General features: G+C 48.9%; 1 long non-coding RNA gene across 2 annotated transcripts in view; it reads left to right on the forward strand.

Moving 5' to 3' along the window:
- The first annotated feature begins 1,237 nt into the window (after positions 1 to 1,237).
- The window catches only part of LOC140399159 (uncharacterized), a 94,374-nt gene continuing 73,274 nt past the window's right edge, over positions 1,238 to 22,337 (forward strand). For both annotated transcript variants that reach the window (XR_011937648.1, XR_011937649.1), the window contains exon 1: positions 1,238 to 1,625. This is a non-coding gene — a long non-coding RNA (uncharacterized lncRNA). The remainder of the gene's footprint in view (positions 1,626 to 22,337) is intronic.

The following is a 22,337-nucleotide window of genomic DNA, read 5'->3' on the forward strand; positions in this document are numbered from 1 at the left end:
CACGGGGAGAACGTGCAGACTCCGCACAGACAGTGACCCAAGCGGGAATCGAACTTGAGACCCTGGAGCTGTGAAGCAATTGTGCTAACCACCGTGCTGCCCTTAAGTCAGTCAGTCAGTCAGTGAGAAGCAAGTCTATAGCTTGCTAACACCATGACAACAAATGAAACCCGCTCAAGTAATTTTTGAAGTGTTAGGTTACGTAATCCACAAAATGGATCAGCCTAACTTCGATTTCGAGAGCACCATTGACACGGATACATGTTTAAGCATATATCAGCCTGACCTCAAGCAAACCTTGTTTGTTTAGTTGAACTGGATTCCATATTATGTGTGAAAGGGCAGTTCTGTTAGAAATGTGAATCCAAACTGACAGGAAACTTAGGGGCTCAGTCAAGTTCCCTTTTCACATTGTTGACTTCAATGCACTTTCAGTGATTGAGTGCATATAGGCTGGGATAAACTTAGATTAAATCAAACTAAGAATCTGCACCACAACTCAATCATACCTCCTCTTCCTCTATGATAATGTGTGTGATATGCATATAATGGAAGGTAATGTTTATTCTGCAATATATGCATGGTTAGGCTTCTCTTTAAATGTGTTGCATTGGCATACATTTAGGTATGGAGAATATCCAGAGGTCTTTAATATTTCATTATAAGATCACTCTCATTAAGATGTGCTGCGAATGGCCCTTTGATTTTATTTCGCATCCTTGCTTGCTGCTGCCAGCAGCGTTGATTATTTTGGAAATCTCCCCAAATTCTGCAAAGTCACATTCGAACAGCTCTACATAACTGAGCTGGAAGTTTCTGTCGAAACCTTGCTGGATGGGAATGCAAATGTGGAGCAGCTTGGGCTGGGAGGCAGAGCAGCATGTCTCCCATATCTGGGCCGTGAAAGCTGAGAGACTCTGCAACTGTGCTTTTGACAGACTGAGAGGAACTGTGCATTCCAGTGTAATTCAAAAGCATTCTGGGACAAGGGAAAGAGAATGGCAAAAGAGAGAGCTCTTAATCGTTCTACTCGCAAAACTGGTCAATCTGGCTTCAATTAAAAATAAACACAAACCAGCTTAGCTTGTGATTTTAAAAAAACAGAGTGAAGCTTCAACATTCTTTTGCAATACAAGGTTTCATTTATCAGCGCTTTGACTGGAGGTTGCATGCTCCCTCCCCACAACACCACCCCCCACCCCGCCCCCGCCACCTCCATAACCCGCACCCCCTTAGCTAACCCCTGAAAGCCCACCCCTTCCTTCAGTATGGCAAACATCTGGTTTTGAAAAGGCTGCCGTTTCAGTTTACTTTCGGCTATCCTCGTGCAGTGTTTGCCTGAGGCCAGAAGGCCAGGATTAGGGAAAAGAGAAGGTTTCAGTCATTTTTCACGCAAAGTCAACGTCCCCTCCCCTTCTCAGAAAAAAAAAGTCGAACGTTCCTTCTGGGAGGCCTGCGTGGCATGTAAATTGAAACAGGCTTCAGAAAGAGAGTGGATTTTCATGGAGCGCAAACACAAGTTGCTTCCCAAGGACGAATCCTTCCAGAATGTTTTTGTTTGTTTGATCGATTCTTCCATAATCAGCAGGGCAGTTTCTGTGCCAATTCACGAGCTATAGGTCCTGGTAGGTCTGTGTTTTTTTCCCCCTGATGTTTGATTATTACCTTTTCTAATTAACTTGAATGTAACATGTGCTTTAACCTGCCACGGTTTTGCAAGAGATCATTTACTGTTAAGCGTAACTTGTCTAATGTCTCCTCTTACCTGCATGTACATCTATATTATGTACATATATATATATAAATGTTAAAGCTCCAACATGATTCAGATGCCTCTTTTATCACTGTGAGACAGTGGAATTGCTGAAGTTCGTATCTAATGTAAATAAATCACAGCAGCTTCCTTCCTCCGTAGAGTCACAACAAGGACATTTCAGCTGTTAGAGACAGATCCCCTCCCTTCATGTGGCATTTTTCAAAGTAACTTTGCAAAAGTTTTGCTGCGAAGTTTATTTCGGAAGCATTCTTTAGATTATCCGTTCCGATTTAAGAAGTACAAGTTTTTTTGCATCATCACTTGTGTGACTCGGTTAAGTTCCTTGAAATGCTAAAACGAAGCTCTACCTAATATTCCCCTGTTCCCCAAAACCTGTTTTGCCCTCCCCTTTCCTTCCTGTTTTTTCTTAAAGAAGCAGAGTCATACTTAGGATATCCTTGTTAGGACTCAGTGGCTCATTCCAGTGACCACCCTGCATGTGTCAACTTAGGCTCAATGTGTACCTTACTTACTGCTGAGCTGGAAGGAAGACCCACTCTAGAGGTTCATGCACAAATATCTAGGCTGACACTCCTTTGCGGTAACGAAGGTGTGCTGCACTGCTGGAGGTACTATCTTTTGTACGAGATGTTAAATCAAAGCCCCATCTGTTCTCTTGAGTGGGCAAAGAAGACCTTATAACACTACTTTAATAAATAACAGGGGAGTTAGTTATTCCTCGTGTTCTGGCCATTTGGGAATGCAAATGTGGAGTATTTGTTATCCCTCAGTCAACATCATAGCGAATAGATTATCTAGTCATTATCGTGCTGTTGCTCATGAGAGATTACTGTGTGCAAATTGTCTGCTATGTTTCCTGCATTCCAACACCATTCCAAAATACATAACTGCCTGTGGGAAGTTACATAGAAAAACATACATAGAAAATAGATGCAGGAGGAGGCCATTCGGCCCTTCGAGCCTGCTCTGCCATTCATTTGAATCATGACTGGTCAACAAGTTCCATACCCTGATGCCGCCTTGCCCCCCCCCATGACCCTTGATCCCTTTAGCCCCAAGAGCAATATCCTTCTTGAAATTACACAACGTTTTGTCCTCAACCACTTTCTGTGGTAGCGAATTCCACGGATTTACCACTCGCCGGGTGAAGAATTTTCTCCTCACCTCAGTCCTAAAAGGTTTACCCCTTATCCTCAAACCATGATCCCTAGTTCTGGACTCCCCCCTCATCCCCCCCCCCCCCCCAAACTCCACCACCATCAGGAACATTCTTTCTGAATCTACCCTGTCTAATCCTGTCAGAATTGTGTAAGTTTCTATGAGATTCCTCCTTATTCTTCTAAACTCCAATAAATAGAATCCTAACCGACTTCGTCTCTCCTCATATGACAGTCCCACCATCCCAGGATGGTAAACCTTTGCTGCATTCCCTCCATAGCAAGAATATCCTTCCTCAGATAAGGACACTATAACTGCACACCACGTGTGGCCTCACCAATGCCCTATACAGTTGCAGTAAAACATCTCTATTCCTATACTCACTATGAAGGCCAACATACCATTTGCCTTTTTGCTGCCTGTTGTACCAACGTGCTTACTTTCAGTGACCGATGCAAGAAGGCACCAAGTTCCCGCTTAGTATCCGCCTCTTTCAATTTACACCCATTCATACAATAGTCTGCCTTCCTAATTTTGCTGCTGAAGTGGATAATGTAGTTCTGAGGTTGTGAATAGTGCTCTGTAAATGCAAGTATTTTGTCTGTCTCATTCTGGGTAATTGAGTGTTGACCAGATATCCCAATGTAGGGGTTATCATAGCCAGGCCCCGAGACAATTGCAACAACACCAAAAATTTCCATGGCTCCCTAAACTGGGGCCAGGAATGAATATCCCTTTGGGGGTATAAACTGTTGCTCGTCTTGATCCCATCAGCGTCGCCAATACTGTTGCTAATATTAATGATGGTGGTGAACCACAAGCCTTCCCTTATATCGATCAAATGACCAGTTAGTTAGTTCAAAAGATGATTTATTTACATACACAAGAGTTACCTCGACATGCAAACACAATATCTACTACGAGTTAAACTACACCTATCAGCTACAATAACCTATACTTAACTTCAGGGCGACCGGCACTGTGCAAATGGGTAAGACCTTTATCTGGATTTTACTTGGCTGGTTTGAAGAAAGTGGCTCTGTCTCTGCTGGTCGTTACGTAGCGGTCACGTCACGTAGCGGTCGTTAGTCTTGAACTTGGCTGGCTGTTCCTGCTGCAATTGGTTTGGCACAGGCCGGATCCAAAAGAGAGGCTGTGCTCTCTTTTATCCCTCTGGGATTTCACACTCTTTGGGGCGGTCCTTAACCTTGGACCCAATAGTTCGACAGGGCTCTGATCAGTGTCTTCGATTTCGGCCAATAAAGGGGCGGGTGCCTTGGTAGCTGGGCGGGTCCTTAGCCGTCATTGACCTTGGCGGTTGGGCTTTCTGAGTAAAGGGAGTGGCACCGATCAGTCTGTGGCTGTACCGGTTTCTTGATTGGAGTTCTATTGTCCTGGGAAAATGGGTCATTGAAATGCAAACGAGTGGGGGTTTCGATCAGGTCTGGTTACCTGTGTTTCAGATACACATCGGCTCTGTATCTGTCTGAGTCCTGGGTTGGCCATAATTCCCATGGTCCTTTGCAGGTGGCCATCTTAGATGGCTACAATACCTATGTCATTCTTAACAAGGTGCACGTTGGGTTTTGTTTTATGTGGGAGAAGCTCGTGACACCAGAGACTGATAGTTTTTATGAATTGAGAACAAAATATAAGCATTTGGTGAGCAACTGCATTTAAAATAAAGAGGGGGTGAAAACAGACAGCAAAACACTTTAAAAAGCTGAATTTGTAGGAGGTTCAGATGATGGACAGATGAGCAAAGGTGTCCTTTTAAAGTAAAGGCTTGAGGGACACAGGGATATCAATTTTGTGTTAAATATCCAAGTGAAAATATTTGTTTCTCCAGAAAATATCTTCAAGTGTATTATGAATAATTGAAATTTTAGGTTTGGGGCCGTAAGAAGATGGATTATTATTTTACTCGTATAGATTTTTTTTGTTATAGAAGTCTTGTTCTCAACCAGATCTCTACTTTGCACAGACAGGAAGTACCTGGAGTGTCGGCTGATATATTTTTTTCCCTCAGGGATTCCCTTCCTGGTGCAACAACATCACTGCCTCTGCAGGAGCTTGTAGTCATGCTATGGGAAATTTAACTGATTAATGTGCCTTTTATATCGGCATAAAATAAAGAACCCAGGGTTGAGCAAATAAACGAGCAGAACATTTTAAACCATAAAGAAATTGAAGAGATGCTTGCTCATGTCTGCCAATAATACTCAAAATATAAGATAATGCAATCAAAACAAAGTCCGCCTGCTTCCACCGTCACCGGAAAACCTTCTGTTATGAGGGGATTGTGCTGCCTTGTTTAGTTTGCAGTGAGTTACAGGGAATGGAGCTTCAATAATAGATCTGTACACAACTCCAATAGGAACAATCGGTTACCACAGGCTAGTCACTCACATGGCATCAATAGTGGAGGGGTCCCAGGTGGCAGATGACAGATTACTTTTATTTTACAGTGAGGGCCATTGTACCATTGTGATCCGAAAAATACTTTCTCAAAATCCTGAGTGTGGCTGAGAGAGGTTAACCGTTTGTGTTCCCTGATTCACCGGACTTTGCATTCTTCACGTTATGTCGCTGGGAATGTTTGCCACAATCTATAAAATGGTTGCTCCACGGATCACAGTGTTGCATGAATATTCCATCTATTTCTGATGACCAATGCACTGAAACATCACCTGTCCGGGATGCATGGGACCAAGTCGTTTCGGGATTTTGGAATCTTCTGGATAATGAACGGCGTTAGGATGCCTAACCACAAGTGCGTTGAAGTGGAAAAAAACGTAGATCTAACTATGCAACTGAGACATAAAACACTACCGAGTAGAAATAAAGGTTATTTAACTTATGCAAATATGGGGTAGAATTTTATGGTAGTGGCGGGGCTGAAAAATGCAGAATGCAAAATGCAGAGCCGTTTTTTTTTTTAATAGACATTTTATTGAGGTTTTTTGGGGCATTGTAACAGCAGCAATATAAACAATGTACATGAGACTATAAACATAGTGCAAATACCGCCTCCCTCCCCCACAGGTCCCACCATTAATTAACCCCCTAATCTATGCTAACCCCCCCTTACAAAGCCCGCTATAACTTTATTGCCCCGCTTAAAAGTGGACTGCGGAATGAAGATGGGGAGACATTGAAATACAAACAGGAATCTCGGGAGGACAGTCATTTTCACCGTTTGGACTCTACCAGCTGGAGACAACGGGAGCGCATCCCATCTCCGGAAATCATCTTTCATCTGATCCACCAACCGGGCCAAGTTCAATTTTTGTAGCTGGTCCCAATCCCGCGCCACTTGGATACCTAGGTACCTGAAACTATCCCCTACCAAACTAAACGGCAGTTCCCCCAGTCGCCTCTCCTGACCCCTCACCTGGACTGCAAACATCTCGCTCTTCCCCATATTAAGCTGATACCCCGAAAACCGGCCGAATTCCCCTAAAATTCTCATGATTTCTTCCATCCCCTCAATTGGATCTGAAACATACAGCGAGACTCTGTGCTCCCCCCGCCCCCCGGACCAGCCCCTTGAAGCCCTCAGGGCAATTGCCAGCGGCTCTATAGCCAGTGCAAAAAGCAGTGGGGAGAGGGGGCATCCCTGACTCGTCCCCTGGTGCAGCCTAAAATAGTCCGAAGTCGTCCTGTTCATCCGTACACTTGCCACAGGAGCCTGGTACAGCAACCTGACCCAGTCAATAAAGCCCCCCCCCCAAATCCGAACCGCCCCAGAACCTCCCATAAATAATCCCATTCAACCCGGTCAAAAGCTTTTTCTGCATCCATCGCGGCCACCACCTCTACCTCCCTACTTTCCGGGGGCATCATGATCACATTTAACAGCCTTCTTACATTGGCCACCAGCTGCCTGCCCTTAACGAACCCCGTCTGATCCTCCACAATGAATTTCGGTAAACAATCCTCAATCCTGGAGGACAATATTTTGGCCAACAGTTTGGCGTCTACGTTCAACAGGGAAATCGGCCTGTAAGACCCACATAGCTCCAGGTTCTTGTCCCGTTTCAGGATAAGCGAAATCGTGGCCTGTGACAACGTCTGGGGCAGAACCCCTCTGTCCCTTGCCTCAATAAACACCTTCATCAGCACCGGTCCCAATATCCCGGCGAACTTTTTGTAGAACTCCACTGGGTACCCGTCCAGTCCCGGGGCCTTACCCGACTGCATGGCCTTCAAGCCCTCCACTATCTCTTCCAACCCGATCGGGGCCCCCAGCCCTTCTACCAGCTCCCCGTCCACCTTCGGGAAAGACAGCCCCTCCAGGAAGTGCCTCATCCCCTCCGGCCCCGCAGGGGATTCCGGCCTGTACAACCTGCTGTAGAAATCCCTGAACGCCTTACTCACCCCTGCCGAGTCCCCAACTAAGTTCCCATCCCCATCAATAACTTTCTCTATTTCTCTAGTTGCCTCCCTCTTTCTGAGCTCGTTCAAAAGATTTTGATTGGACCAGAAAATCCTACCGCCGGGAAGGGGGGGGGGGGGGTAAAGTACCCCCACTGTATATTCGATCTATATGCTCCTATAGTACTGAACTAAAATGATGCTGATCACCTTCAGGAGTTTCTTACTTTCTGCTCAAAACATTCCCAGACACTTGATATTTCTGAAAGATAGATTTCTAGACCACAGTGTATGCCAAAATCGGAATGTGAGCTAGTGGCAAAAAAAATTAAATTTGCCTCTTTTTTTTTTCTTGGGGGAGTTTTTCTGTTCTTTGCTCAGCTGTGACTGGAGGGCTGTGAGTTTGCATTCCACTCAAGAGTTCAGCATATTCCTCTCTAACACTTCAGCACTGTCCTGAAGGAACACCCCTTGGATGAAATATTTTTTTATTCATTCAAACGATGTTCGTGACACGAGCAGGCTACCATTTAATTATCCTGGAGAAGGTGGTTTAACTGCAGCAGCCTGTGTGGTGAAGGTACTGGTGCTGTTAGGTAAAGAGTGCTCAGGTTTTGACACAGCATTGATGAATAAATATTTCCAGGTCAGGATGGTGTATGACTTAGAGGGGAACTCAGGGCTAGTCCCTGCTGTGCTTGTTCTTGATCACGATAGAGGTCCACATGATAGAGGTCCACATGATAGAGGTTCCCTGCTTGGGATGATTCTGTCGGAGAAACCTTGGTGAGTTATTTTTTTATTCATTCGGGGAAGCCGGTGGAATGTGGCTGCCGTTGGTTGGGCCAGTATTTATTGCCCATTCCTAATTTCCCTTGAACTGTGTGATTGGCTAGGCTATTTAACAGTCAACCACATTGCTGTGGATCAGAAGTCACATGTAGGCCTGACCAGGTACAGTCGGCAGACTGCCTTCCCTAAAGGACAGTAGTGAGCATGATGGGTTTTTACGACAATCACCAATAGTTTCATGGTCATCATTAGACTGTTAATTCCAGACTTTTATTGAATTCAAATTTCACCACTTAAATGGCAGCCAATGTAAATCGTGGCCGCACAAGAGGAGCTCGGCTCGCCGGAACTCCTTAGTGTAGCAAGAGATGGGGACTTTATTTTTAAATGGCGTCCTTATCTCTGTAGCCCCTGAAGCGGCCCCGACACCCCAAGCCGCAATGTATTATGGGAGCCCCCGGGCCTCCCGCGTCTACCCAACATCCCCACGGGTCACCTCCGGTCCTATCACCACCGCTCACAAAATGCCAGCATGACACTTTGGCAGTGCCAGGGTGCAAGGCTGGCAGTGCAAGAATGGTACCAGCAGTGCCGGGGTACCACCCTGCCTCTAGGGCATGCGGCTGGGGGCTTCCAATCCGGTGGGAGACCCCCACGAGTGCCATCCCGTCTGTCTCCTTTTGTGGAGACCAGTACTGAACAGCACTCGTCCGAAGTCTCCTAGGCGAAGGAGGAAGATCCCATGTCACGAGCCGGGGCTTCTATCGGACACGGCGAACTGCTTTTTGAGCACAGTGTGGCCGTAAAATTGTACCCTTTCCTTGCTGAGTGAACAATGCTCATTTGCATACTTGCAGGTGGGGTTGACCCATGCGCAAACGGTGACAGAGGGAACGAAGCCTAAAGCCCTGCGAGTCCCACACTATGCTGAGCCAATACAGAAAGCACTCTCGCTAAACCCCAAAAAGCACTCTCGCTAAACCCCAAAACATTATCTCAGGTCACTCCCTGAAACTCCCCCCCTTCTCCTCCAGCATTTGCTCCATTTGCCGTTTATTCCACTCTCGAATCCCAAAAGTTAAAAAATGGTTGGTCTGCCTGCCCGTATTGCCCTGCCTGTCACACAGGGCAGTAAAGGCGAGATCAAACCAAATGCGAACTATGTCCCATAGTGAGCGCGTTTAGCCACGTATTTCCTGGCACTCACAGTGCCGAGAAACACAGCGCTATCGAATGTGGATCTGGTCAGATACGCGGCCTTAGCGGGGAACATGCGCCTGAGGCCACACTTTGTTCCATTTCCTGCACTGAGGAGCCCCACTCGCAAAATTCCTCAGTGCAGAGAGATGTAAGGACCCCATTTTTAAATGACGTCCCAATCTCTCGAGCACCTGACACAACCCCCAAAACCCCCACAAGCCCCAGCTCACTCTAAGAGGGCTCCCGGGCCCCACACCCATGCAGGGCACCCCCTAGCCCGATCACCGCCATGCATAAAATATCAGCTTGGCAACTTGGAAGTGCCTGGCACACTGGGAGTGCCCTTGCCGGCTGGTAGTGCCACTGTGTCAGGTGACACTGCGTAGATGCCAGACTGGCAATGCCAGGGTGCCCAGGTGGCACCATCAGTGCAAGTGTACCACCCTGCCCAGAGAGCATGCAGCTGGGGGCTTCCAATCCCCTGGGAGACTCCCACGAGAGCCATTTTGTCTGGTCCCCATTTGTGGAGACCAGTACTGGACGGCACTCAGCCGATGTCTCAAGGTGAATGGGATAGATCCCAACGCCTTGGTTACCTCAGGGAATTGCACATAAGATTGAGACTAGCTGTCTCGCTCCAATAGGCAAATTTGCCAAAAAGTGATCTCGCCCACAATGGACAGGCTTCACATCACGACATCTTGTGAGAGCGCCATAGATCTCACGAGGCGCGGCAAGCCGGGTAAATCCTGGGAGTGGGGTCTCCGGACAGTTACTGGCCACGTTGCGCACGGCGCACTGCTTTTCGGGCTCAGCGTGGCCGGTAGATGCCGCCCAAAGCGTTGGTCAATTGGGGATTTAATCAGGCACGTTGTCAATCGCACCTGCACCCACCAATCGAAATATCGCCCAAGCACGCAATGGTGTCAGTGTACGCACTCGACATCATCACGTGCCATTTAGCGTGCTTCTGGGTTGGGAGTTTCCACACCCACCCGGCGGAGGTAAAATTTTCACCCTTGGTATTCGTAGAGAGTTCTCCTGGTGAACTGGTCAACATTCCTTCCTCATTTGTAAAAGTTACGGTGCATATCCGAAACAATGGCTGAAACCATCTCTGGTTATTTTCTTTTCACTTGGTTGTGTGCCAAACATGCGAATAATGAACTGATTATATCATAGATATAACTAGGTCAATCACTATTCTGTAAAAATGTGTCAATAGGGAAAGAGCTTCTGCCAGGTGAGCAAAGTCATTAATAGTCCTGACTCTTTTAAAGGGCCAGAGCTGGTGCAATGGGCTGAATGGCCTCTCGCTCTGTGCTGTAAGCCTCTATGTTTGTAACCTGGTTGCATCCAACCTTTAGCACGATATTTAGCACCATAAAGGTTGACAGATTTGAGTTGTTAAACATGCGCTGTATGTTTTCTGAACCCCATGGCGTGTACAAAGGTAAAGAACACAATAAACTCATCCATGAGGTTATAGCAACACGTGGGCGTAGGCAGTGTGACGAGTTAAACATTTCATTCGATTACCCGAACTCACCAGTAAAGTTTAGAGTTGGTAAGTAATCAAACTGAAATTGCAATTGAATGATTAAATAATTTGGGATTTTAAAAGGCTTTGCTACAAGACCATGTAAATAAATGAAGAAAGCTGTTCTCTCCCTGGATTGCTCCACTTTTCTTTTAGGGGACTGCAGCGTTCCTAAATACGGCCAAAGTCTCAAGGAACAAACAAAATCTGACTATTTGCCTTTGCCTGCAACATACAGTTGCTGAACGCAGCAGAAGAATAGAGGAAAGGGTAAATATTATGGATCCGAACAATTAATCAACCAAAAACGAATTCTACCCAACAATAAATCAATGACAGAAAAATTAATCATAACCACTGCACCCCTATTACTCACTAGTGCATACATGCCGGGTATGTTTCAGTACATTCTTATGAAAATTTAACCCAATATATTTGGCTCTATGTGCAATGCATTGAAATGCTATTCATAAGGGGAACTAGATAGGCAACCTCATGCTGCGGCTGTTATACCTACAATCCATGCTCTGTAACAAACCACACACTCTTCTGTCCACTTTCGCTTCATGTACAATTACTTCTGCTTTCAGCAAAAACACATTACAACTGATGCAACTTCCTGCACCATCTTCTCTTTTTTTAACCTCTACGTTTCTAACATCATGCAGGGTTTTCCCGGCTGAGTATCTGGCCCAGACTTTTCACCCACGCACCAAACTGAAAGGCCTCTGCAAACGGTTGCGTTCCTTCCCTTGCAAGTTGTTCGGCGATCTTGAATCTCAGTCACCACTGAAGTCTGCCCAAGTGATCACATTAGGCTTATGCTGTAATAACCTGCACGGGACATGTGGTGTGGGGGATGATTGTTTTCCCTGTGCTCCTCGAGGAGTACCAGCTCTCCCGCTAGGGGCGGGGTAGTTACCTTTCACTTGTACAAAAGGCTGGCCAGTCTGGAACAGGAGAGAGTACCTGGCGAGGTACTACTCATGTATATAAATGTCGTTCGGCTACTTAGAACACCCCGTGCCTTATTAAATATACTACGTTCACTATTTGTCCTAAACGCAAGGCATGTGTGACTTGCCATTTACTATCTTACTATCTGCTCATCTGTTGAAAAGCAGCCCCATGTTTCAGTGAAATGTATTGAATGCGTGAACTTTTCGTATCACATTTATCTGAGCTGTGAAAACGGCCAGCAGAGCATTTCCAGATTTTGCCCTTCCAAACTTGGGTTGAGTCCGAACAGAGCATTTTGGACTCTGTTAACACAAGGGTGAAGATTTGCTGGTTTACATCTAGTATTGCTGATGGCGGTGGGGGTAAGAATTGAGGTGGTGGTTTAAAAATATCATTAATGCGTATTAGCTCTCGCATACAATTTTCACTATTTAAATTAACCCAATAACATTCTTGGGGTCTTCAACATCTTCCTATCTGGGGAACCTAGATCGGCAGATGAGGGTGAAAGAACTAGTATGTTATGCTGATAGGATTACGCGAACAGGGTTAGGAGGGGACTCATGTGGAATATGTTTGAGTTTTGAAAATGCAATGAGTGCAGTAGCAATGTACTACCTAGCTTGCCATAGTCATGTGACTCTGCCATGAGGCAAGCGACTGTAGGCTGCATTTCTGATCGGTTCAATAAAGACTCATTGAGTGAACACTGATGAGGACTACACATTTTACACATGGAGCAAAACATAATTAGCATGGACTAGTTTGGCAAATGGCCCGTTTCTGTGCAGTAGATTATATGTAATTTTATAGTAAATCACATTAATGATCCTTTGTACAGTTAACAGGAGATTAACTCTGGGGTTTTATTTAACTTTTTAATTCATTATTTTGCGGAGTTTCATGGAGCTGTTCCATCCGCAGTGCGGCGGCCTCTTCTGAGATTAACTCTGAGTATTTGTGAATGCCACAAAGAACAATGGATAATTTCAGAACGTTCAGGTTCATTGCAAATGATAGACTTTTGCACCTTTAATGCTCTCAGTGCTGTGTCCGCGTGCCATTTCTTTGAAACTCCTTTCACTTGCTTACATCTGAGCACAAAGATAGAAATGAGCAAGTTTACTATTTGTAACAATAACAGGTAATGTTGATAATGCAAAGCTGATTGATCAGCATATGAAAGAGAGGGCAGGGTAACATTTCTGTGGTGAAGGTCTGACTAGAAACATTAACCTCTCTTTACAATGCTGATTGATCTGCTGTGCACTCCCAGTTTTAATTTCAGAGATATCCAGTATTTACATATTTTCTTTTGATCTTTTATAATATTTAATCCCTGGACATGTAAATGGCGACCAAAAATCCTCATACGATACCAATTTTACATTAAATATGAATACATTTTCCTTCTGAAAAAGGCTTCGGGCATAAATATTTTAGTACTGAATCCAGTTTGTGGAGGGCTTTATGGGAAGATTTGTTGTTTTAATTTTCATGAATTATTCTTTCTCTATTTTGATTTTCATCCTGTCACATGTACTCTACATTTGGCAGAGCAGAGCAGATAAATGGATCTCAGCCTGTCTTCCAGGTGCCATTTCTAATCTTGACTCATGTTTGGAGAGAGGTGGTATGTCTACATCAAGCTGTTTGTAAACTAGGTGCCAGTTGCCATTTAAAAAATATTCTTGAGATGTGAGCATCGGTGGCAAGGCCAATATTTATTCCATTTTCGTAACTTCCCTTGAGAAGATGGAGGGCGAGCCACCTTCCTGAATCACTACTGTCCACCTGGTGCACCCACAGTGCTGTTAGGGAGGGAGTTCCAGGCTTTTCGGTAGCTTTTTCCCTTCCTGGGTTAAGTGGCCAGGGCAGGGGATGGGGAATGTTTCCCACCGCGGAGGCCGCCAGGAATTTGTGCTGATCGCACGACCCCAACTTAATTAATTATGCAGTCGGGCGTTTCCCAGCATTTTTCATGGAGGGGAGGGCTGGGTGGCAGGTGCCTTGCTGTCATTGAAGCATAGAATCCTGACAGTGCAGAAGGAGGCCATTTGTCCCAGCGAGTCTGCACCGACTCTCTGAAAGATCCTACTCCACCCCTGCAACCCCTTAACCCCACCGCACTTGCACATCTTTGGACTGTGGAAGGAAACCGGAGCACCCGGAGGAAACCCATGCAAGATACCATATTTAAAAGACTCCTGGACATAACTTACTCACCATGCCGATTGAGGAAGCAGCCTGAAGGGGTTCAGCGATGCCTCGCTGGGCATCTTTCTCGATCAAGTGGATGCCAGGAGAGACCTCCTCCTTTAGAGGGTTGGGGGAGGTCGAACAGGGATACAGGCCCTGCATGGGAACAAGTCTCCAGGGCAGTCAGAGCCCAGGGCCTCCAGCAGAGGACGGCTCTGGAGTGCAGGAAGTGGATGAATGACCTCATCCACACCTCCAGGTTAAACGAACCTTCAACCTTCACAGTCACCTTAATGAATGGGACATGGCACATGGGTCTCACTGGCACCAGGATAACATCATGCCTCATGGCCTCACTGCAGTCCATCCTCTCTACAGGTGGGTAGATCACTGTGGGTCCCTCCCCCTTCCACACAGAGAACTCACACATTGCCTGGAAGTGGAGGAGCGGGGGGTGTGGGGGGGGGGGGGGGGGGGGGGGGTGGAAAGAGAGTCAGGCATCAAGGGCACCAGCAAGCTTCGCCAATGTCATGCATCTCTGAGCCTTATTATTCCCATATCTGCATGGGCTCACCGCTCTGGAGGGTGTTGCCTCAGAACCCTTCCGGACAAGCTGCAGAGCAAATGCCATCACAGCACTGGGATCCTGCCACCTGCTTGTCTCCAACAGGAGCATTCACGCAAGGCTAAGGTTTGAAATCGTCAAGCCAGACAGGGCATCCCAGCTCGGCGCACATTCATGCAAGCAGCTAAACCTTGGGCAGCGGGTCTACACAATGACCTCCCCCAACGTGGATCTTCAAGCCGGCATTGACGACATCCTCGCTCAGTATCCGGATGTGTTTGACGGGATGGGCACTCGGTACAAGATCCTGCTACGGCCTGATGCCACACCTGTGGTCCACGCACCACGCCGGGTCCTGGCTCCCCTGAAGGCACAGCTCAAGGATCTTCAGGACCAGGGCATCATTTCCAAAGTTACAGAACCGACTGACTGGGTCAGCTCAATGGTATGTGGTAAAAAATCCTTCGGTGGAGCTGCGCATCTGTATTGATCCCAAGGATCTCAATCAGAATATAATGCGGGAATACTACCTCACCCCAAAGCGGGAGGAACTCACAAGTGAGATGGCACATGCCCGGTTTTTCACAAAGTTAGATGTGTCACATGGATTCTGGCAGATCCAGCTGGATGAGTCCAGCAGTAGGCTCTGCACCTTCAACACACCGTTTGGCAGGTACTGCTACAATCGTATGCCGTTCGGCATTGTCTCGGCCTCGGAGATCTTCCATAGAATCATGGAGCAGATGATGGAGGGCATTGAAGGGGTTTGTGTGTATGTGGACGACGTTATCATATGGTCCACGATCTGCGAAGAGCACATCTTTCGCCTCCAGCAGGTATTCCGCCGTGTCCATGCCGATGGCCTCAAGCTGAACAGAGCCAAGTGTTGCTTTGGCATGTCGTCACTTAAGTTCTTAGGTGACCAGTGATCTCTCAGCAGGGTGTGCGCCCGGACACAGACAAGGTCAAGGCCAGTGAAGCCATGAAGACCCCTGAAGACAAAAAGGCAGTACTGCGCTTTCTAGGCATGGTAAACTTCTTGGGCAAGTTTATCCCAAACCTGGCCTCACACACCACGGCCCTCAGAAACCTGGTGAAAAAGTCCACTGCCTTTGAGTGGCAGGCAGCTCATCAAGCAGAGTGGTTGGAGCTGAAAGCCAAGCTCACCACTTCACCTGTATTGGCAATTTTTGACCTTGACAGGGAAACTAAAACCTCAACAGATGCGAGCCAGGACGGCATCGGTGCGGTGTTGCTCCGGCGCGATGACACCTCATCCTGGGCACCGGTTGCCTACGCAACACGGGCGATGACACGCACCGAGCAGCGGTATGCCCAATTGAAAAGGAATGCCTGGGCCTTCTCACTGGAATTATCAAGTTCCACGATTATGTCTACGGCCTGCCGACGTTCACTGTCGAGACGGACCACAGGCCTCTGGTCTACATTATCCACAAGGACCTGAACGACATGACGCCTCGGTTGCAGCACATCCTCCTCAGACTCAGAAGGTACAACTTTGAGCTCGTGTGCATGCCTGGCAAGGAGCTCATTATTGCCGATGCCTTGTCCCGCTCCATAACCTTGCCTGCCGACCCGCCGGCATTCATCCGACAGATCGAATCACAGGTGCAGCTGTGGGCCAGCAGCCTCTCGGCGTCGGATGAAAAGGTGATCCGCATTCGTGAGGAGACAGCCAAAGACCCTCTTCTGCAGCGTGTCATGCACCACCTCGCCAATGGCTGGCAAAAAGGGCAGTGCCCTCAATTCTTCAATGCGAAGGACGACCTGACGGTGATTGATGGTATCCTCCTCAAGCTGGACCGCATTGTCATTCCACTCAGTCTCCAGAGCTTGGTGTTCCGGCAAATCAACGAGGGACGTCTGGGTGTCGAGAAGTACAGGCGCAGAGCCAGGCAGGCTGTCTACTGGCCTTGGATTAGTCAGGACATCTCGAATATGGTCCTCAACCGTCCGACCTGTCAACGCTTCCAGCCAGCACAGAGCAAGGAGTCGCTTCAGCAGCACAAAATCGTGACCTCCCCGTAGTCCAAGGTGGGCATCGACCTCTTTCACGCCAATGGTCGTGATTATGTGTTAATCATTGATTATATTTCCAACTACCCAGAAGTCGTGAAGCTCTCGGACCTCACATCCAAGACCATCATCAAGGCCTGTAAGGAGACGTTATCCAGGCATGGTATTCCACTCACTGTCATGAGTGACAACGGTCCTTGCGTCAGCAGCCAAGAGTGGTCAAGATTTGCCCAGCTATATCACTTTCATCACGTCACTTCCAGCCCACATTACCCACAGTCCAAAGGGAAGATTGAGAAAGGGGTGCACATAGTGAAGCTGCTCAATTGCAAGGCCGTGGATTCTGCTTCTGACGTCAACCTTGCGCTGCTTGCGTACAGGGCAACCCCCTCTGTCTACCGGCATGTCACCTGCTCAACTCCTGATGAACAGGGACCTGCGGACGACTCTTCCAGCCATAAACTTGCCTGATCTGGATCACCTCCCAGTGCTGGAGAAGGTGCAGAAACTCAGGGACCGGCAAAAGCAGGGCTATGACGCTCATGCCATCGATTTGCCTGTGCTATCCCCGGCGGATGCTGTTCGGATCAGGCTACCTGATGGAGGCTGGTCAGCTCCAGCGGTTGTTGTCCGACAGGCTGCTCCTCGATCGTATGTTGTGCGTATGGCTGATGGCTCTGATGTGCGGTGAAACAGACGGGCACTGCGCACAGTTGCCTGCCCGCAACCACATTCTTTGTTGTTTCCATCTGTTATTGTGCCACCTCCTGATACCTCGAACCACAAGGCCACCAGTCAGGCTTCAATCCCACCCATCAAGGTGCTGTCGTCCCCACCACCACCTCTCCGGCGGTCGACCAGGATCAGACGCAAGCCCCAGAGACTGGACTTATGAACATTTGTTTTGTTTGCTCTGTTCTGTTTTCACACATTGGACACCTGTTTTCACATGTACATATGTTCCCGTCTGCCATAGTATGTAAATAAGTTAGTTTTCAGCCTCCACATGTGAATACTTTCACATATGCTACAGAAAAACATTTCAAAAGGGGAGATGTCATGATATGCAGACATGCACAGAATGAGATACAAACAGGCAGCTAATGAATACAGAGAACAGGACATAACCAATCAGCAGGCAGAACACTTGGGGGTGGTTTCCCCCTATAAAAGGCACAGGGAACTCACACTCTGCCTCTTTCCACTGGGGACATCTACAGAGTGAGTCAGGGTGTATATATCACATAACACCTCCAGCATGGCTAAGTCTGGTTCAGTCAGACAGAGTAATCACACTTAAGTTAGCAGAGAGTCGAACTCACAGAGAACTGAGCTAACTGTGTGACAGCTTGAATAAATCAGATTGAACTAACTTCAAGGTCTGGGGTATATTTCAGTTAAAGCTGCATCCAGTTGCAGCCCGTGTTATCTCAGTGTGCTGAACATGACATTCAGTCGATAGAATACTTGATGAGCATTAACCATGAACTCTCCATTTTCCGGTAATCAACTGGCCAATGTATCTCAGTGCAGCTGGATAATCTTCTAACCGAGGATGAAATAACAGGGGGGGGGGGGGGGGGGGGGGGGGGGAGGGGTGCCGAGTTGCGATCATCTATGGGGAGTTGAAGAGGGAGAGTGCTCCTATGGAGGAGGTAAGTTGTAAGTGGGAGGAGGGGTTGGGTGGGGCATTGGCGGCCGGAGTATAGGGTGGAGCTCTGCGGAGGGTGAATGCGTCCTCATAATGTGCAAGACCAGGCCTTATCCAATTTAATGTGGTGCACAGGGCCCACATGTCCAGGATGAGCAAGCGGGACCCAGAGCCTCCAAAGGCAGGGGTGTGGTTGAGCGATTTTGGCAATATTTGAAGTGTCGGATGATCCGGAAGTACAGATAGGGAGAGAGGCTGGCCTGTGCCTCCCTGATAGCCCGGAGACTGGTTTTGCGTGCTGGCGGTACTCGGAGCTGCCAAAGGCAGGGGTGTGGGTGAGCGACTGGGCAGAGTTCCTGCATTTCAAAAAGATCAAGTTGGCAATTCGAGGTGCTGAGGAGGGGATCACCTCAAGGTGGAAGCTGTTCATCGACTTCTTTTAGGAGTATTGAGTCGTCAGCAGGGGGGGGGGGTTAATTTTATTTCCTAATTGGGTGGTGTGAAAAACTGGAAAAGCGGGGCAGTTGCTGGGGTTGCAGCGGGGTGAGTAAGCGGTGTTTGTTGGGGGATGGAGGGAGGGGCTTGGTTTCTGTATTTCTTGGCCATATACATATGGGAAATTCCTTCAATAAAAAAATTATTTTTTAAAGACTAAAGGCTGATACATCATGGGCAGAATTCTACGAGCCTCCGCGCCAAAATAGCGATCGGTGCGGGGACGGTTGGTGTCGACGGCAAATCACGCGCGCACCGTCTATGCAGCGCAGGTAGGGGGCCATTGACAGAGGCTCCCGCGAAGATTCTCCAGGTGTAACTGGCCGAGTTACCGACGGGGTTGTTCTCTCATGGTCCCACCTGTCGGAAACACACCTAACCCCCAACACACACTCACCCCAACACACACTCACCCCAACACACACTCACCCCAACACACACTCACCCCAACACACACTCACCCCAACACACACTCACCCCAACACACACTCACCCCAACACACACTCACCCCAACACACACTCACCCCATCACACACTCACCCCATCACACACTCACCCCATCACACACTCACCCCAACACACACTCACCCCAACACAGATGAACCCCAACGCCCCCCCCACCCCAACGCCCCCCCACCCCAACCCTCCCCCACCCCAACGCCCCCCCACCCCAACGCCCCCACAACCCCAACGCCCCCCAACCCCAACGCCCCCCCCACCCCAACGCACACCCACCCAACACGCACACCCACCCCAACGCACACCCACCCCAACGCACACCCACCCCAACGCACACCCACCCCAACGCACACCCACCCCATCACACACCCACCCCATCACACACTCACCCCAACACAGATGAACCCCAACGCCCCCCCACCCCAACGCCCCCCCACCCCAACGCCCCCCCACCCCAACACGCACACCCACCCCAACACGCACACCCACCGCAACACGCACACCCACCCCAACGCACACCCACCCCAACGCACACCCACCCCAATGCACACCCACCCCAACGCACACCCACCCCAACGCACGCCCACCCCAACGCACGCCCACCCCAACGCACGCCCATCCCAACGCACGCCCATCCCAACACACGCCCATCCCAACACACGCCCATCCCAACACACGCCCATCCCAACACACGCTCACCCCAAAACAGATGAACACCGACGCGCACCCACCCCGACGCGCACCCACCCCGACGCGCACCCACCCCAACGCGCACCCACCCCAACGCGCACCCACCCCAACGCGCACCCACCCCAACGCGCACCCACCCCAACGCGCACCCACCCCAACGCGCACCCACCCCAAAACATATGAACCCCAACGCACCCACCCCAACATGCACCCACCCCAACGCGCATCCACCCCAAAACAGATGAACCCCAACGCACCCACCCCAACACGCACCCACCCCAACAAGCACCCACGCCAACACGCACCCACGCCAACACGCACCCACCCCAACACGCCCATCCCAAAACACACTCACCTCAAAACACACCCACCCCAAAACACACCCATCCCAAAACACACCCATCCCAAAACACACTCACCCCAAAACACACTCACCCCAACACACACCCACCCCAACACACACCCACCACAACACACACCCACCCCAAAACACACCCATCCCAAAACACACTCACCTCAAAACACACCCACCCCAAAACACACCCATCCCAAAACACACTCACCTCAAAACACACCCACAACAAAACACACCCATCCCAAAACACACTCACCTCAAAACACACCCACCCCAAAACACACCCATCCCAAAACACACTCACCCCAAAACACACTCAGTCCAAAACACACTCACCTCAAAACACATCCACCCCAAAACACACTCAGTCCAAAACACACCCACCCCAAAACACACCCATCCCAAAACACACTCACCTCAAAACACACCCACCCCTAAACACACCCATCCCAAAACACACTCACCTCAAAACACACCCACCCTAAAACACACTCAGTCCAAAACACACCCACCCCAAAACACACTCAGTCCAAAGGTCACTCACCCCAAAACACACCCACTCCAACTCGCACCTATCCCAAAACACACCCACCCCAAAGCACACTCACCCCAAAACACACTCACCCCAACACACACCCACCCCAACACACACCCACCCCAAAACACACTCAGCCCAAAACACACACACCCCAAAACACACTCAGCCCAAAACACACCCACCCCAAAACACACACCCCAAAACACACTCACCCCAAAACACACCCACCCCAAAACACACTCAGCCCAAAACACACCCACCCCAAAGCACACCCACCCCAAAACACACTCACCCCAACACACACCCACCCCAACACACACACACCCCAAAACACACTCAGCCCAAAACACACACACCCCAAAACACACTCAGCCCAAAACACACCCACCCCAAAACACACACCCCAAAACACACTCACCTCAAAACACACCCACCCCAAAACACACCCATCCCAAAACACACTCACCTCAAAACACACCCACCCCAAAACACACTCAATCCAAAACACACTCACCTCAAAACACATCCACCCCAAAACACACTCAGTCCAAAACACACTCACCTCAAAACGCACTCAGTCCAAAACACACTCAGTCCAAAACACACCCACCCCAAAACACACTCAGTCCAAAACACATTCACCCCAAAACACACCCAACCCAACTCGCACCTATCCCAAAACACACCCATCCCAAAGCACACTCACCTCAAAACACACTCACCCCAAAACACACCCACCCCAAAACACACTCAGCCCAACACACACCCACCCCAAAACACACTCACCCCAACACACACCCACCACAACACACACCCACCCCAAATCACACTCACCCCAAAACACACCCACCCCAAAACACACCTCCCCAAAACACACTCAGCCCAAAACACACCCACCCCAAAACACACTCAGCCCAAAACACACCCACCCGAAAACACCCACCCCAAAACACACCCACCCCAAAACACACCCACCCCAACACACACTCACCCCAAAACACACCCAACCCAACTCGCACCTATCCCAAAACACACCCATCCCAAAGCACACTCACCTCAAAACACACTCACCCCAAAACACACCCACCCCAAAACACACTCAGCCCAACACACACCCACCCCAAAACACACTCACCCCAACACACACCCACCACAACACACACCCACCCCAAATCACACTCACCCCAAAACACACCCACCCCAAAACACACCTCCCCAAAACACACTCAGCCCAAAACACACCCACCCCAAAACACACTCAGCCCAAAACACACCCACCCGAAAACACCCACCCCAAAACACACCCACCCCAAAACACACCCACCCCAACACACACTCACCCCAAAACTCACCCACCCCAAAACACACACCCCCAACACACACTCCCCAAAACACACTCACCCCAAAACACACACACCACAAAACACACCCACCCCAACACACACTCAGCCCAACACACACCCACCCCAAAGCACACTCACCCCAAAACACACTCACCCCAAAACACACCCACCCCAAAACACACTCACCCCAACACACACCC

Source organism: Scyliorhinus torazame, chromosome 22 (assembly GCF_047496885.1).
Source record: "Scyliorhinus torazame isolate Kashiwa2021f chromosome 22, sScyTor2.1, whole genome shotgun sequence".
NCBI lineage: Eukaryota > Metazoa > Chordata > Chondrichthyes > Carcharhiniformes > Scyliorhinidae > Scyliorhinus > Scyliorhinus torazame.